Source organism: Bombyx mori, chromosome 19 (assembly GCF_030269925.1).
Source record: "Bombyx mori chromosome 19, ASM3026992v2".
NCBI classification, from domain to species: domain Eukaryota; kingdom Metazoa; phylum Arthropoda; class Insecta; order Lepidoptera; family Bombycidae; genus Bombyx; species Bombyx mori.
Genome location: NC_085125.1, coordinates 416,677 through 435,424, shown reverse-complemented (window position 1 = coordinate 435,424; position 18,748 = coordinate 416,677). Strand labels below are relative to the sequence as shown.

Sequence of the window (18,748 nt, the reverse complement as noted above, 5' to 3'; positions counted from 1 at the left end):
ATCGTATACTATCAACTAATAATTAAACATTATTGAATTGCTATTTGAAAGTCTCAATTCTATAAATTTATCTGATATTCTCGAGAATGTTGTTGTGGATTCCCGACGACATTCCGACGGTGGTTTTGGACGGCAGATTTACTGTTTATCAGATTTCCTACGACACTATTAATCATATAGTTATTAATTTAAACAAATGTTTCTTGAAAAATAAACAACGCGCAATGCCAATATTTTGTTATTTAAAATTTTATACACAGCTTTCCGGGATGAGTGAGTATTACAAATCGCTCTGAAATATGGCTTTTGAGCTTTGAAAGCTAGTTCCCTGTCCGTTACGATTCCGTGTACAAGCGATCCAAAAGAACTATATACGTATAGGCGCGATATCGCGTAACTATTTTTGAAAGTGTATACAAAGAGTAAGTAACACCCATTGGGTTTCTCGCCAAATCTTCTCAGTGGGTCGCGATTCCGATCCGGCGACTCAGCTATCCTTCGCGCGAAGCTAGAATAGCCTTTTAGGCTACCAGCGAATAGGTAGGGACAATATAATATAAGGCAACTCACTAACTTTTTACACAATATATCGATATGCGTTTTACCCTGACATTTTTTTTACAATTTTTATTTTATTTTTTATTTTAATGTTTTTTTTTTTAAATAGAACAGCACACAGTACTGTGTAATAATTTACTGGTGTTAGGACCTCTTTTTACTGGTGGCAGGACCTCTTTTTACTAGTGGTAGGACCTCTTGTGAGTCCGCACGGGTAGGTACCACCACCCTGCCTATTTCTGGCGTGAAGCAGTAATGTGTTTCGGTCTGAAGGGTGGGGCAGGCGTTGTAACTATACTGAGACCCTAGAACTTATATCTCAAGGTGTGTGGCGCATTTACGTTGTAGATGTCTATGGGCTCCAGTAACCACTTAACACCAGGTGGGCTGTGAGCCCGTCCACCCATCTAAGCAATAAAAAATAAATAATAATAGATGTATTTTAGAATTGATATGAAACCTGTTTTAAAGGCTTACATTCTCGAAAGCACAAATAGTATGATGAGTAAGCGCAGGTAGCCGAGCCCACAGGCGGCTAATTAGCGGCCGTCCCGGGTTCGAATCTTGATCGCATCGCGTGTTGCGTGCGCACTGTTTAAAGTTCTTTTTCTTTAAATTGGTGGATGCTTCTGCTGTTTGAAATACGAGGGCACGCAACGTTATTGATTCAGTCTTCTCTGAGATAGCAGACACTTCCTTATACGTACAAAGAAACTTAAACTAACATGATCTTCCCAGCGTCTGACTCTTTGAGATCAACAATAAATCATTTCCATCTTAAATCTCGTCACAGACAATATTCAAGTATTTTTAATGCACTATACTAGATGTTTGGATAATTTCAGAGCCCCCCGGTGTTGAGTGGCTACCGTAGTCCATAGGCGTCACAGCGTGTATGCCGCCACCCACCTTGAGGCATGAGGCCGCTGAGTTAATGGTGTAACTATCCCGAACGACCCAAGAGACGACCGCACGCTTAGTTTCGTCGGCGGTTGAAATGATATTTGCATTGTATGTCACTTGGAACGAGCTGATTAAAATATTCCAATTAAATATAAAATTAATTTACAGGTGAGTAATGTTGATAATCTGTAGCTATGCTATTTGAGGATACAAAGAACATTGTTGCAGCAATTAATGCTAAATAGCTTGCGGTGAGTCACGCCCACTTACACGTACGCAGGTGTGTAATATACAATGATAGTACCCCCGATTACTCTCTTTAGTCAATCCATACCCTGGGCCAGGAAGGTCAAGTACCTGGGCGTTACCCTGGATGCATCGATGACATTCCGCCCGCATATAAAATCAGTCCGTGACCGTGCCGCGTTTATTCTCGGTAGACTCTACCCCATGATCTGTAAGCGGAGTAAAATGTCCCTTCGGAACAAGGTGACACTTTACAAAACTTGCATAAGGCCCGTCATGACTTACGCGAGTGTGGTGTTCGCTCACGCGGCCCGCACACACATAGACACCCTCCAATCCCTACAATCCCGCTTTTGCAGGTTAGCTGTCGGGGCTCCGTGGTTCGTGAGGAACGTTGACCTACACGACGACCTGGGCCTCGAATCAATTCGGAAATACATGAAGTCAGCGTCGGAACGATACTTCGATAAGGCTATGCGTCATGATAATCGCCTTATCGTTGCCGCCGCTGACTACTCCCCGAATCCTGATCATGCAGGAGCCAGTCACCGTCGACGCCCTAGACACGTCCTTACGGATCCATCAGATCCAATAACCTTTGCATTAGATGCCTTCAGCTCTAATACTAGGAGCAGGCTTAGGGACCCCGGTAACCGTACTCGTCGAACTCGACAAAGAGGTCGACGTGCAACCTAACCCACGCATCAGCCCGCTGAGTTTCTCGCCGGATCTTCTCAGCGGGTCGCGATTCCGATCCGGTAGTAGATTCATTCGCGAAACAATTGCTCTTGAGTTGTTAGGTCTCCTTCGGAGGCGCTCGGGCAGTTGTTAGCAAATCCCACCCCTCTTGGCTGAGCCTTTGCTCGCCCACCTGTCCTGGTGAAACTGGAAAGGCCTTCGGGCCACCAGTAAACTTTCAATCATAAAAAAAAAAAAAAAAAAAAAAAAAACAATGATAGTTTTCATTTTATAAAACTTAACAATGTATACGTTCTACAATGACACCGAATATGTCCGAGGAATTTTTTATTTATTTCTTTTCGATTAGAAGCGAAAATAACTTTTAACATTAAACTTCAAACAAATTGAACCAACCAAACCAGTTTTGTGTCAGTTAACAAAATGAATGTCATTAATGTGTTGACACGAATAGAGTCTGGCAACCAAATAACTTGTTTTTTCTTATTATTTTGTATGCATGCACCTCATTCGACTCAAACTATCCACACTAATAATTATATAGTTCGGCTAGAAGTGCACAGATAATAACCGAGATTCTCTGACCGAACTAACGCTTCCTGTTTCAAATAGAATATGTGTCATATTACTGTCTGAATTGCTTCGAGAATTAATAATCAGAGTTGTATTGCGCGCCAGCTGGAAAACATCCACTACCAATCTACTCCGACAAAGCGGCATGACACGAGAACCCTCTCATCGTGGCCGCCGGTAACTACATTCCCGATCCTGCGGACAGAATGGTGAACAGTCGACGTCGCCCAAAACACGTCATTTTGGATCCTCGAACCCGTTGCTTGCGATGAAGGGCTCGACGAGTAAATTAACCCACAGATACAGCCCTCTGAGTTTCTCGCCGGATCTTCTCAGTGGCTCGCGTTTCCGATCCGGTGGTAGATTCTGCGAAGCACGGCTCTTGCTAGGGTTCATGTTAGCAACGTCGTCCGGTTTGAGCTCCGTGAGCTCACCTACTCGTTAAGGTTACGCTGATATAGCCTCTCAAGGCTATCAGATTAGGCAGGAAATAAATAATAAAAAAAAACTCCCAATGCTGTAGCTGTATACACGGACAGTATAAACGGGGCGAACAACCAGCTATTACTTCCACATTCCTTGTGATTCCAGAACGACTCACGTTTTGTTCTTATGACTTTTTCTCCTAGCTCCGTACTATAATTTCATATCGAGCAGTAATTTAATTGTATACGGTTGGTTGTCGTGCCGGGGTGGTCTCCGCGCGTGAACGACTCCTCGTCGCAGTAATTGATTCAATTATGCGCCACATTACGTGCTAGACGCTGGCCACACTACAGATTTATGTGAAAAATGACCTAATATGTGCTAATACTTTTTGCGGAAAGGCTGAGATTACTATTTTTTTGAAGTTATACTTCTTTAGGCGCGTTATGAAAAATTGATGAGAGTGAAATTTTACAATGCGCGCGCACCGTGACACAAAATTAACAGAATGAAGTTGCCCACTAAATCGCTCATTACAATACGACCGACGTCACTCGGTGAGTCTGAATATAGCCGCAGGTGAACTTTCGCGCATGTACACTCGTAAAAAAAGTGTTATTAGCATTCATTTTTTAACGATAAATATTTATTATTAATTATTTAATATTAAAAAAAAAAGAAATAAATTTAATAAAAATAAAGTATAGCTTCTTACGCGCGTACATAAGTACACGCACCCTTTTTACTTATTTATTGCTTAGATGGGTGGACGAGCTCACAGCCTACCTGGTGTTAAGTGGTTACTGGAGCCCATAGACATCTACAACGTAAATGCGCCACCCACTTTGAGATATGAGTTCTAAGGTCTCAAGTAAAGTTACAACGGCTACCCCGCCCTTCAAACCGAAACGCATTACTGCTTCACGGTAGAAATAACCAGGGTGTTGGTACCTACCCGCGCGGACTCACAAGAGGTCCTACCACCAGTAAGAACCTACTATGATTCTAGCAGTTTCAAGATGGATATAAATTTAATTAAAATCCTATTGAGACTTTACAATCGTACTGTTGTAATTAAAGCTATAGAAGTACCTAGTTGCTCTCGTGTTTATTATTTTCTTTTGTTATTTCCGACGTCTCGTATGCTTTACAATTTCTATGGTCACGGACCACTGAGGTGTTCTTCTTCGACATTTCAAAATTGTGCTTACCACCTGTGAACATAATTAACGCGAGATAAAACCATGAAAACTGGTGGTAGGACCTCTTGTGAGTCCGCACGGGCAGGTACCACCGCCCCGCCTATTTCTGCCGTGAAGCAGTAATGCGTTTCGGTTTGAAGGGTGGGGCAGCCGTTGTAACTCTACTGAGACCTTAGAACTATATCTCAAGGTGTGTGGCGCATTTACGTTGTAGATGTCTATGGGCTCCAGTAACCACTTAACACCAGGTGGGCTGTGAGCTCGTCCACACATCTAAGGAAAAAAAAAAAAAAAAAAAGAAAATCGTTTATTTATACATTATGTACTTACTCGTGAAAACCGAAGAAAATTTAATCGTGTAGGTAATTGGTCTAATTAAGCATTATAAGTCTCGCTTAATCAGTGGCGTAGGCTTAGCATCTGTATACATTTTGGTAAGTAAATGAGCTTCATTGCAAGCTTCGGTATCACGTCTCAACGCTAAATTAAATTCCTTGCCTATTTCTGCCGTGAAGCAGCAATGCGTTTCGGTTTGAAGGGTGGGGCAGCCGTTGTAACTATACTGAGATCTTAGAACTTATATCTCAAGGTGGATGGCGCATTTACGTTGTAGATGTCTAGGGCTCCACTAACCTCTTAACATCAGGTGGGCTGTGAGCTCGTCCACCCAACTAAGCAATAAAAAATTAAAAAAGATTATCATAAACATAAAACTTCCATAAAGCTCGTAAACACAAGGCCTGAGTGTTGTACAAAGTTCAAAGCGCTCTCGACACTGACCTCTGGCACACGGGATGATTCGTAAAGATCTCATCAACCAAACATGGAGACGCATTATTGTGCCGCGCTGTTTACGACGTGCTGATCGACGATTAGGAACATTAACGTATCGTACAAGTCATTCTTCGATCTTAACAATGCTCTCGTGGGCCAATCAAATTATTTTTTGGTTCTTTTATTTTTTACTGAACGATTCCGGACAATTAATGTGGCGGATTTTGTTTTTAATAGACTATTGAAGCCCTGTGACGATTCCCGTTACTGTTACTACGAAATAATACATGAAACATTACACATTAAGTGAGGAAACTATTTGAGTGCTAATGATAATTATTAAAGTTTCAGTTAAATCAACTGATAAACCATAGGTGAATGCATTCCATACGAACAAACAAAGCTACATAGATATATATACACATATACGCGGGAGTCCCACCCGGCTAAGAAAGGAAGGTGATGGATGAAAGAAAGATATAGTATAAGGCATGTCAGTGCGAGAGGCATACACGCGAGAAATGGTATGAATGTGTTACATAGAAATAGCCCACTGAGTTTCTCGCCGGATCTTCTCAGTGGGTCGCGCTTCCGATCCGGTGGTAGATTCTGCGAAGCACTGCTCTTGCTAGGGCGGTGTTAGCAATTCTCCGGTTTGAGCCCCGCGAGCTCACCTACACAAGCTAGGGTACGCTGAAATAGCCTCTCAAGGCTATCAGCAAAGGTAGGAAAAAAAAAAAAAAAGAAAAAAAAAAAAATTTACATAGAATAATAAGGTCCTGCCGAGCCTTTTGGCGGGGAAAGGTGTATTAAAAAAAACTAAAGGTCCCGTAGTAGTCGAAATTCGACTATAATTAATTGGAATTGTAAGTTTGTACACTATTATGATTGTATTTTATACTTCTATAATCACAAATTTCGCCAAGACTACACTATAAAAATATTAACAAAGACAAATAATATTTAATCTATTCTCAATTTGACAACAGACGTCAAGAACAAAAGCTTGACAATAAATAGTATGTATGCGTGTGTGCGTCAAATACATGGTATGTATTGTGTGTAATGTTTTCTTTATCGATTTAATGTATCTGTTAAGCATTATTTAAAAAAAATATTAGCGTTGTGCACTTCTTCTCTATATTCTCTATAAGTGTGGAAAATTTCATACTCCTCCGTCCGCGCAATTTTCGTAAAAAGGGATACAAAGTTTTTGCTTCACGTATTAATATATAGATAATAAACAAAAAAAATACACATATACATATACATACTTATACATATTCCCCATAGACACAGCCCACTGCACGTCAAGGAGAAGCTGATCTAGCCTCTCAAGGCTATCAGCATAGGTAGGGGGAAAAGAAACACCACTTTCAACCATCGTTGTCTACTCAACTTGAAACTTAGGTTTTTTTTTTTATTGCCCTTGTAGGCAGACGAGCATACGGCCCACCTGATGGTGAGTGGTTACCGTCGCCCATGGACTTCAGCAATGCCAGGGGCAGAGCCAAGCCGCTGCCTACCGCAAAATATATCCCGCTCATATCCCGTACATATATCCCGCTCTAAAGTATCACTCTAACAATATCTAAGGCGTTAGGATCATTTGAATTCAAGTGCTCACTAATGTTAATTGGCATCAGCTATGCCATTAACGCTGTTTACCGAATCACAATTAAAATTCATTATTATCGTACATATTTTAATGGTTTGAATAAATCTTCAGCTCAGCAATAAAAGCACTGAACTTAAATTATACTTAAAATGCCACCAGAGACGTATTTTCTCGTCTTCTGATATTTTATCAAAGTTAACAGTGTCTTAATAGCAGTTGTGTTTTAAACTGGAAGATATAATTTATTGGAAACATGTCTAACTGGATCTGTCACCGGCACAGGTATAGTATACATTTGAAAACATATTATCATGAATTGTTTAATTTTTATTAAAACGATGTAAACTATACGTTTTTAAGTATTTTTCCTGCTAGTGTATTTTGATTTAGACCACATACATATATTATATTTTGACATTTCGTTAGTAGTCCTATTAGTGCTGAGCTTAGTTTTACATATATTGCAGAAATTCATAAAGGATTTTTGGAAAAAAGTACTTTAAAAAACTTCAATACAAATTAAAATAAATACACAAAATTAAAATAAATGTATTAAAATAAAATAAATACCTTAAAATGAAAAATACAAAAATCAATGCTAAATTCATAATAAAATAATTTTAAATAGTTATTTATAAGTGTTATTAACGTCATACGTACATACATGCAAGCGCTAAGACACGTCCGTACAGGTCGATGCCTAATACCTATAATCAAACTGCGCAATAGTCGGTATTTCGACGCTCAGCACTTTGCCTGCATTGATAGGTAGTCGATCTATCGACGGCTCGCGCTCAAAGGGTGTTGTAGCGTGCAACACTGGCACACCAAGTCGCTTTCGGGCGTGTTCGGACGCGATCGGGATATCCCGAACGCGCAGGTGTCATCTGACGTTAATCGAAAGAGATTCGCGCACCGATTTAAGTTTAACAAAAATCGTATTATTAGTATAATTAAAATGGTCTAGGGCCTAGCGTTGTTTTTTCCTTTTTTGTTAATATTAAATATTGTCACACATCTAAAACATTATGTATGAAATAGTGTGTTTGACGTATTTATTCTGAGTAAGAGTTTCCCGCTAGTGCGCGAAGTAAATAACAAACCACAGTTTAAACTTTTCCCCCGAGATTAATTTTCTAATAGATGTGACACGCAATAGATATACCACGGTCGAAACTCACCTCAATCTATTTGTGAATAGGTGAGAACCATTTAAACAATAATATAATTTAGAACTATTTTTCAAGTGCTATTTGTGTTCATCAATCGACTTTTTGCTTCTTTCGCGTGCGAACTTAATGAGTTTTTGTATTTATTTGGGATCAGTTTCCCTGCTAAACCTTAAATAATGTATCTGTTATGCACAAATTTGTGGACCGTTTTATAGAAATTTCATCTGAAATACCTTAACTTTTCTTGTGCTTTAACAAATTAACGTTTTGATGTGAATTAATAAATAGGTAAACACATTACGTATTAAATAAAGTACCGCCGATCAGGAACGCGTTGTAAAACGATATTTCTCAGCCGCCACTAAGTCATTAAGCGTATAAAAGTTTGTATAAATAGGGGACAACTAATAAACCGTTGACGGTTGAATTGCTAATCCGAGGTGTCAATTTATACGGCACTTGACTTCTCTTAGAAAAAAATAACGAGTTTCCAACATTTACCGGTTAAGGCGAATTCAACTTTCCACTGTAACACTTGGCGTTCATTTTGAGTTGTCGGGGCTCCTAATGGGAATTGGTCAATAAATTTTTAGTTTGGGCTCGTGGGAGTACTATATTGTAATGTTTGTACGGATAAGGAATAAATGATACTGATATCATTAAATTTGATCTGAATCAAATTTAAACAGTTTCACGTTATACAATTAATTACATTGTATAATATTTATTTATTTATTTATACTTTATGCACAAAATAAAACTTGTACACAGGCGGACTTAATGCAATGGGCATCCTCTTCCAGTCGACCATAGGGTGGTGCAGAGATAATGCATGGTAGGTGCATTAACAAAAGAATAACAAAAAAAAATACAGTATATTTGTTGTAAATGTTTTTTTGGCAATGATTGCCATATCATTGTTAACAGTATCGAATGATTTGTTTATTGTTTTGGAGAGCAAATTTGCTGACAATTTCAGTGAGGCCATGAGATGGTTTGTAAATCTACACAAGTAAATAAGTAAAAAGATCTTTATGATAAAGGTAGACGCGCTAGACGCAAGTGTGTCCCGTAAATGCGCAATAAATTCCATCTGGTATGACATACCGAAACGTCAAGGAGTGCTCTTGTAATTAACTTGCTACCATTAAGTGTATGTATTAAAACATGATTGGAGTCCCCGGGCGTTACAGAGTAACTAAGAATGTTATACATGCAGCTTGCGCAGACCTGTTCTGAAGCTATTTTCTATGAGTTCTCTTGCTAATGTGTAAAGTATGCTGAGGAGATTTGAGCTTTCGTTTTAAACTTAACAACATTAGAGCAAAGCTGTACCTGTGGCATAAAGCACTTTAGACCATAGTATCTCTTTAGACATGGTTTAAGAACAGTATTATATGCTATGTCCATGGACGGTGGTGATTGTAGTGGACTGTATGATTAGGATGGGCAAGGAACTTGATAAATAAACTCGCGAAGATTGTACGTATAAAATCTGTATATTTTTAAAATTTTATAAATCGCGTGCAATAGCACGGATGAAAAGAGAATTACAAAACTAAGACATTCCAAAATTCAAATTCAAACGTAATGTCAAAAACCACAACCACAACAATAAAAAAGGTTTTATACCAATTTTGTTGGGTTTCCAACAGTGATCACTTTTTTTTATGGCCAAGCAAGCAGACATACGACCCACCTGATGGTAAGCGGTTACCGTCGCTAATGGGCGTCACTAAAGTTAAGAGCAGAGCCAAGCCGCTGCCTGCCAATTCCCATCAATGCGCCCGCAGAAAAATTCCCATCGTGAACTAAAGTTATTTAGTTAAAAATAGTGACTTGCAGAATAAAAATGAATGAACCCAGAGCCCAGAGCAGCGGAGTTACAAGTTAAAACGTCGGCGCAACAACAACCACGGTACTGGAGCTTAATTAAAAATTACACTAGTTAATTAAATTTAGATTATGTTACCCCGCTGAGCTTCTCGCCAGACCTTCTCAGCGGGTCGCGATTCCGGTCCGCTAGTGGATGGACTCGGTTGTGTCGGAAGCGCTCGGGCATCCCTCTCCTGGCTGAGCTGGTGCTCGCCCGCCCGACCTAGTGAAACAGGAAAGACCTCCGGCCCACCAGTACTCAAAAAAGATACTTCACGTAATGATTGAAGAATAAATTTTGAAAGTATATTTTGAAGTCTGCCCCTGCTTCAAGGCAGACCCTTATCCAGGCAACACCAGCTAAACGCCACTCGCCCGGGAAGACGAGTTTCATTAGTACTACAATACGGCTCTCCTATTTGGGAAATTAGTAATCATTTCATTCTTTTTTGTTTCAGGTAAATATAAAATGAACGAAAACTTGAATCAGTCAGGTGAGGGGTGGCGTCAAAATAACAGGTGAAGTCATGAACATTCGGTGAGCTTTCACTGACTTTCAGATCCTATTGGATCCTTGCACCAGACGCTTTCAGCTCTAACACTAGGAGTAAAGATCCCGGTAACCGTACACGTCGGTTGCAACCTAACCTAAACATCAGCCCGTTGAGTTTCTTTTCGGATCTTTTCAGCGGATCGCGATTCCGATCCTGTAGTAGATTCATTCGCGAAGCAGCTGCTCTTGAGTTGTTAGGTCTCCTTCAGAGGCGCTCGGGCAGCTGTTAGCAAATGCCGCCCCTTCTGGCTGAGCCCTTGCTCGCCCACCTGTCCTTGTGAATCTGAAAAGGCCTCCCGGCCACCAGTAATATGATTTTCAAAAGCAATTGTGATTTGAGTACAATTTTCACCAGGCTCTCCTTTAAGCCATTCTTAAATTTTTGGCTCCAAGAACTGAGAACTGTTTAAATGTTTATATTCTAAATTTAATTAATTATGTTGTGTGATGTTAAGATGTCTTAGAAAGACGTATCTCGTCGATCATTATGCTTTGCTTTCTCTTTCATTTTTTAGCACATTCCCTTGTACCTAAGTTATTAAATTTTAAATTGTGTTTCTTGTAACAGCTGGATGAGGTGTTTATAGGACGTGACAGAACAGGTGTCCACCATTTAGTCTACACAGAACCTTAAGTTCGTCCATTCATTATAGTTAACTAAAATAACATTTATAATGAGTTTTCATCTGAGGCGATTGCTAGCATGAGCTAATGATGAATAGTATTATTGTATCTATCTCCCTTCAACACCAAATTGATCTCCGTAAAGATAAGCGTTGTCGAAGTTCGTTGACCCGTGAAACAAAGCTAATAGATTCAAAACATCTTTTCTTTGAGTTGTCATTACATGTAATTTGGGCAGCCTCCGACATTAGGTTAATATCGGTAAATCACTGTGACGGTGTTGCTAGCAAACAAATACCATATACATTAAACGGCTAATTTTGAAATAATAATGCAATTTTGAAGAAATACGACTTCTGTAAAAATTATTAAATTTTCACGAAAAATTATCACTTTGAGCAAGCCTGTAATAATTATCGGTGCCAGGGCGCGTGTCTGCCTCCCACAAGTGCTCGGGATATATGAAACTCAGTGGGCGAAGATGGTGATGGCCGGTCTGAAGATGGTAGAGGCTAAACGAGTACCCTACAATCTCGCCCGACGTCTGATCCCGCCTAAGACAAAAATCGGGTCTGGCTTGCAAATCCTATTGCACAAATTATTTCAATTACTAAATCTAAAAGTGTTTTAGTAATTTGTTGTAAAACATTTAGTCTGGTTTTTACAATTAACCTGACAACACTGAACGCTTGTTGATGTTGGTCCCGGCACTACTATTTTAGTTATTATTGTACAAAATGACGACTATTCTTGTTTAATGGTTACAATATTCACACGGAAACTAAATTGTATAACGTTTTAGAACAGAGATTTTTTCATTTATATAAAACGTTTTAAATTGACTGACTTTAATAGTCAAGGTATGAAGAGCTTTTTTTGGAGGCTTTTTGGGCCGGCGGACTTGCGTGTGGCCCGGCGGTCTATCGAGCTTCACCAGATCGGGTTGTTGCACTTGGTTTTTTTTATTGCTTAGATGGTTGGACGAGCTCACAGCCCACCTGGTGTTAAGTGGTTACTGGAGCCCATAGACATCATAGTTACAACGACTGTCCCACCCTTCAAACCGAAACGCATTACTGCTTCACGGCAGAAACAGGCAGGGTGGTGGTACCCACCCACGCGGACTCACAAGAGATCCTACCACCAGTAATTACGTAAAATAAAATTTTGCGCGTTTTATTTTTATTAGACGATGCTATTCCTTCACCGTGGAAGTCAATCGTGAACATTTGCTGAGTACGTGTTTCATTAGAGAAACTGGTACTTGCCTGCGGGATTCGATCACCGGTGCATCGCTCAACACGATTACACCGGACGTGTTATCCTTTAGGCCACGACGACTTCAAAACTTGGTTTGCTAACAACTGGCCGAGCGCGTTCGAGGGAGACCTTACTGTCAAAAGGCAGCTGCTACGCGTATTGCATGTAGCACCGCATTAGTATCGCAGAGCGCTGAGAAGATACTGCGAGGAACTCAGCGAACCGATGCCTTGAGATAGGTGTCAGCGCGAATGAGCTTTTCGGCAAGTTCCACTAGCCGCGTGCTGTGGCTGCTGCTAGAATTAGATCTGTTAGCTTCACCACCACCGGGAGTGGGTCAGGTAAAGCAATCAGAACGTGTATAAAGCTTTTTGGTAGCATTGCCTCTGGTCCGCGATTAAAAAAGATCCAAGTTTGATAAATAAAAATAAAAGTTGACGTGCATTCTACTAAAACTAACTATCTTCTCGTTTTAATCTGGTAACATAACGTTCGGAAATATTTTAAAAGCATTTTCCTATCTGTGACATGCACTTAACAACATCGTTCTATCACAAATGGCAATTTTATTCATAGATATCAGTGAAATATTATGATTGAAAATAAATTTCAAAGTTTAATCAGCTTTTAAAGTTGCTTGGAAGAGATTGCAGGTAGAGATAAACTTAATGTACATTTTTATAACTACGCTTGCACCTGGTCTTAAGGCGAAGATCCAATCGGGAGTACAACTTCTCACTCTGGGTTTGTCTTGCGTGTTTTTTCAATAAGTTAGGTATTAGACACGCCAACAAATTGTGTTTTTAATGAAATATTTTTTTTTTAATTAAATAGACAACACTCCGAAATACAACTTACGTCACACTCTTAAAATTGGATTAGTAAATTTCTCAATTATTAAAATCAAGTTAACCCTCAGCAGCGAAGTCAAGGAATGGTCGTATTCAAACATTTTTACGACATTTTCAGCTCTGTCATTAATCAGGAGATGCGTATTTGCGGCTCCTACTTCCACGAGCTACTGCTGCCAATTCTCCATCAGCTATCTGAAAGCACTTAACTCACTCTAGGCCTCCTGATTTCTATGTTGACTAGTGGCCACCTCACCTTGCTTATTTCTGGCGTGAAGCACCATGCGTTCAGTTCAGAAAGATTAATTCAAATCTCGTTGTAACTTCCTGCTAAGATCTCAAAGTTGGCAGTCACATTGCGACTTTTTCGTGCATCTGGCTTCGATAAAGACCGGCAGATTTCTCAACTAAATGATTACAAACAAGTGATTTTGTATATCAAAGACAGATAAATGAAGAGTGGTTTTTTTAAACACAATATTATGTCTGTCGTTTCACTGTATACGTCGCCTTAAGTGCATTCGTTAACAATGTCATTACATTGCTGCTTATATTGTCAACAGCGGTGAACAAATTCAATGTTTTGATTACATAGATCGGATCGCGAATAGTAATTTACAAAAGTTGTTTGCGTTACAAAGGGGGACGACCATCCAATGAGCAGCTGCCGTGGCAAAGAGACTGCTCCGTCGGAATGCTCTTGATTTTTTTTTTATTGCTTAGATGGATGGACGAGCTCACAGCCCACCTTGAGTTAAGTGGTTAGTGGAGCCCATAGACATCTACAACGTAAATGCGCCACCCACCTTGAGATATAAGTTCTAAGGTCTCAGTATAGTTACAACGGCTGCCCCGCCCTTCAAACCGAAACTACTGCTTACTGCTTCACGGCTGACATAGGCGGGGTGGCAGTACCTACCCGTGCGGACTCACAAGAGGTCCTACCACTAGTAAAAAGTATGGAAGCACTTTGCTAATTGTACATTAACATTGACAGATAATCAGGCAACGAAGAGGACTTAAGAATATCTTAATGTGTACTCGAAATGTCTAATGCTGAGTCTACAATTAGCAATCAGTAAAGCCGCCGTCGCCCGCCACATGTCTTATCCATATGCCGGAACCTCTCTCGGTGCTTTTAACTCTTCAAGCACCGATCATCGTTTACGAGAGTTTGTTGTCTAAACTAGTCCATAGAGACATCGCTATTGAGTTTCTTGCCGGATCTTCTCAGTGAATCGCGATTCCGATCCGGTGGTAGATTCCGTTCAACGCTGCTCTTACTATGGCTAGTGTTAGAAAATTCTCTTAAGTTGAGCCCATAAGCACACCTACCGATCCGGGCGTAGTTGGGATAACCCCTCAGGCTGCCAACGATTAGGTAGTAAATAAAAAAAGCTTTTAAATATCCCCCGCAAAACGCATGTCTGAAGCATCCGACTGTTTAATATCAGGGAGGCCATGCGTAGGATCATTCAGCGGCAGATCATAAACGCGGTTAACCCATTTTAGTCGATATCTCGTGTGGTCACCAGATTCTTTTAGCTATTTGATTTGTAATCTGTTAACAGAAATCGCAGTAATGTACTATAGAATTTTTAAGCTATTGCATAGATTTTATCGTGGGCCTTGAACGTGGCTTGAGAGCGGAATCATGAAATTCCGTAACGAAAAAAACCTTCCTCCCCTCAGTACGCCTACTATGTAGCTCGCGTTCAACACATTCACACGTTGCGCTTATATAGTGTCTAAAGTAAGAAATCTAAACACCGATTTAAGTACTATCAAAATATGTGATATAATTTCGTGGGTAACACAACGATAGCGCGATTCAGCTTTTTGTCAAGCGCCATCTATCGGCGACTAACGGAATTGTAAAATAGAAAATTATATCACATTACATTGCGTTGGGCGTGCCATTTTCTATCGCTTAGTCGAAGAATTTTACTACTACTCCTACTACTCATTCAGTGATTGGAGTGGCATTAAAAATAAACTAGCTAAACCGTTGATTCTGGGCGAATGAGAGTTAGAACTAGCACCCAAAGGCGTGTCTCTATCCCATGTTACGCCCTCTAGTGTGTGCGCGGTCAAAATGGAATACTCACAATGTAGCAGATTCATTGAAAGTTAGCCCAGTGAGTTTCTCGCCGGATCTTATTTTATTGTTGTTTTAATATTAAACTATTATTGTCGATTTATAATTGCATAAGTTGATAAAAAATGCTATGCAATAGCTTTACCGCGGTAGTCTCCGAGTGCCACACGTCTTTTTTTTTATTGCCTAGATGGGTGGACGAGCTCACAGACCACCTGGTTTTAAGTGCTTACCGGAGCCTATAGATATCTACAATGTAAATTCACCACCTACCTTGAGATATAAGTTCTAAGGTCTCAAATATAGTTACAAGGGCAGCCCCACCCTTCAAACCGAAACGCATTACTGCTTCACGGCAGAAATAGGCAGGGTGGTGGTACCTACCCGCGCGGACTCACAAGAGGTCCTACTACCAGTAAAAATTACCAGAAGTAAAAAAAGTACCAGAATTGACACATATGAATATGTGATGGAGATTTAATTGATTTTGCCGGGCAGCTGTCCTATTGTTCGTGTTTGTATCGAGCGGCGTGACTATCCCGGACACCCGCAGCTCGACACCAGATTCCTAATTAAATACGAATTGAATTCATTCACTGATCTTCACGACTGGTTTCCATGATGAAGCTACATGTCATAAATTCGTATCGAACTTGTAATTTGCGTAACAACTATACTCAGACCTTAGAACTTATATCTCAAGGTAGGTGGCAGCATTTACGTTGTAGATGTCTATGGGCTCCGGTAAGCACTTAATATCAGGTGGGCCGTAATTTCGTCTTCTCATGTAAACAATAAAATAAAATAAATGTCTTGGCCCCTAAGCATCTTTAATCTGGACAGCCCTGCTCTGGGATTAGAGTTGGTGGCTAGTGAGATCCTCTGCTGCACCGAGAGACCCGGGCTCTAGTGGGAGTTGGTCTCCTTATTGGGTATGGCTCAACGTATATGGAGATCCAAGCAGGGCCATAGAATTTTGTAAGTTTAGTAAGATTAAAATATAAATTAGAGATATCAAAAAACTTAAAAAAAGAATAATAAAAAATATGCAAAGTATATTTAAAAGCTAGGTTGAGGGAAAGGTGGCATATTACGACATAACCAAGAAAGCAGACCATCTAAACGAATGGTTTTCAGTATTCAAGTAAATAATAATTCAATTATTGTCTATTGAAAAGTGAACTCTAAAAATAGATTTTAGAATGTTAATTATCTCAACGTTGCTCCCGTGTGTGACACGCGGAGGACAAGGGCTGTTTGGGGCCCTCGATCGGGGAAGAGAGTGATTCGCCGAGTGTCCATGATCAGTATTCATCGTTGTAGATAGAAATGCCCGACAAACCTAATTTATATTACAAATGAATACTCCACAACGAGTTTCATCACCTGCCTTAAAAAAAACACGTGCCACGCCTGTTCTACGTCTCAAACTTGGGCCCTTAGGTCAAAAAGCAATTATCAACAATTTATTATTTGCCAGGTGAAATTGATCATTACGAGAATGTAGATAGAGGCTATATGTTTGCCTCGTTTTGTATAACAAACGGTGCGTAAGACAAATTATCCACCCACGGCCTTTGTTTTTGTAGGATCTCGCCGAGCAGTGTGGTACTTGTCGATGGAATTTCATTTTCTATTGGTATGACCAGCCGACCGACCTGGTATTAAGTGGTTGCCGAAGCCCACCGACATCACACGACTTGGATGCCGTCACTTTGAGATGAGTTAGCTCGTCTACCGAACGTCGACGTCGATGATTGTATTTACAGCGTGTGGATTGTATTTACCCAGTGTGGCCAATCAATCTCATCCAGTGGCTGTCTGAACATACAAGTGATGGGTTCACCGTAAAGCCCGCCGGATCGGTGTCACCGCCTTGCTTATTTTTGCTGCGAAGAAATTATGCTCACCGGTTTGGAGGGAAGATAGTTGTTCTGCCACACAATAATGACGGCTAGCCCGTGGCTTAAGGTGGGTGGCTGCATTTGTAACACTTAAAATAAACAGGCGACAGGGCGACCGTATCCGTGTGATGTAACAAATTAACAATACACCTTACCGCCGGCAATATACTAATTACGCATATATCTTAAATTTACATATATCTTACGCATATATCTTAAATCTTTTTAATACACGATATTATTTTTCATCGTGGAAGTCGTTTGTAGATGTTCTTCCTAAGAAACATTGCCTGCGGACTTTGAGCACTCTCGCATTCCTTGATACGAATACACCGGGTGTCTTATCCTTTAGCCCACGGATGCTTCAAAATGTATTGTTAACTGATTTTAAAGTTATTCATATAAAGAAAACTCCTGCATTGCAAAATCAAAAGATCGAGCTTAATGAACTTTTTAATGTGTAAATAAAATATTTTAAATTCTTAATTTTAGTTAAGAGGTACTAAGCTCGCATTGCTAACGAGTTCATTAAAATAACTCATTATAGAACATAATCCGGCGTCACATCAATGGAAACTCATTAGTTTTTATCTGCTTCGAATCTTTAATTAACCAGAATAAAACAATACACATTTTTTTCATATTTATGTCGCATACAACCTGTTCGTATTGATTGCGGCGTTGCGTTGGCCCGCGATCTATGATCATCACTACCAATTGCTACACCGCGGATCGAGATCAGATCGATTTTCGATCGCGGTCACTATTTTAGTTAACTATGTTTGGTATTGTTGACCATGCACCTTAGAATGAATCTTCTCGTGTGTCATAAAAGGCGATGAATGGACTTCTTTTGGCTATCTTCTTATGCAAACGATAGTATTCCCGAAGAGGGTTGACATCTGATAGGCCGGTCGTAAAACATATGCCAAATCCGTACCTATGTAGCATCATATGAGGATACGTCAAGTCGACCGCACATAATGTGGGAAAAGCGCAAGAAGAAGAAGAATTTTAGCACTGTTGGCATTCGAGGCTGTTTACTTGACTTATTGATGTCTAATATCGACGAGAAATTTCTAGGTTGAGGCCGTTAATTTTAGCACAGCCATCTTTTAAAATTTTACGTATAAGCATACGTGCAATGGAACAGAAAAAATAAAATAAATAAAAAATCATTTTTCATTACGAGTCAGAGATTTGACATGACTATCATCTATACTAATATATAAATCTACAGTGGTTTTTACGGATGTTCCGTTTTATTTACTGAACCATGCATCCGATTGACTTGAAACTCGGTATGTAGAAAGTACATGTGTTTAATGGATAGGCTAATATTTATATAAGTGTTGGACTCCCTAATAATAATGACAATAAATACCTAACAATGTTAACTTTAAAATACCCAG

At 39.8% G+C, this 18,748-nt stretch overlaps 1 protein-coding gene across 9 annotated transcripts in view; it reads left to right on the top strand.

The window, feature by feature from the left end:
* The window catches only part of LOC101737057 (protein prickle), a 358,717-nt gene that overhangs the window by 183,198 nt on the left and 156,771 nt on the right, over positions 1-18,748 (top strand). The gene's annotated exons all lie outside the window — the stretch shown is intronic.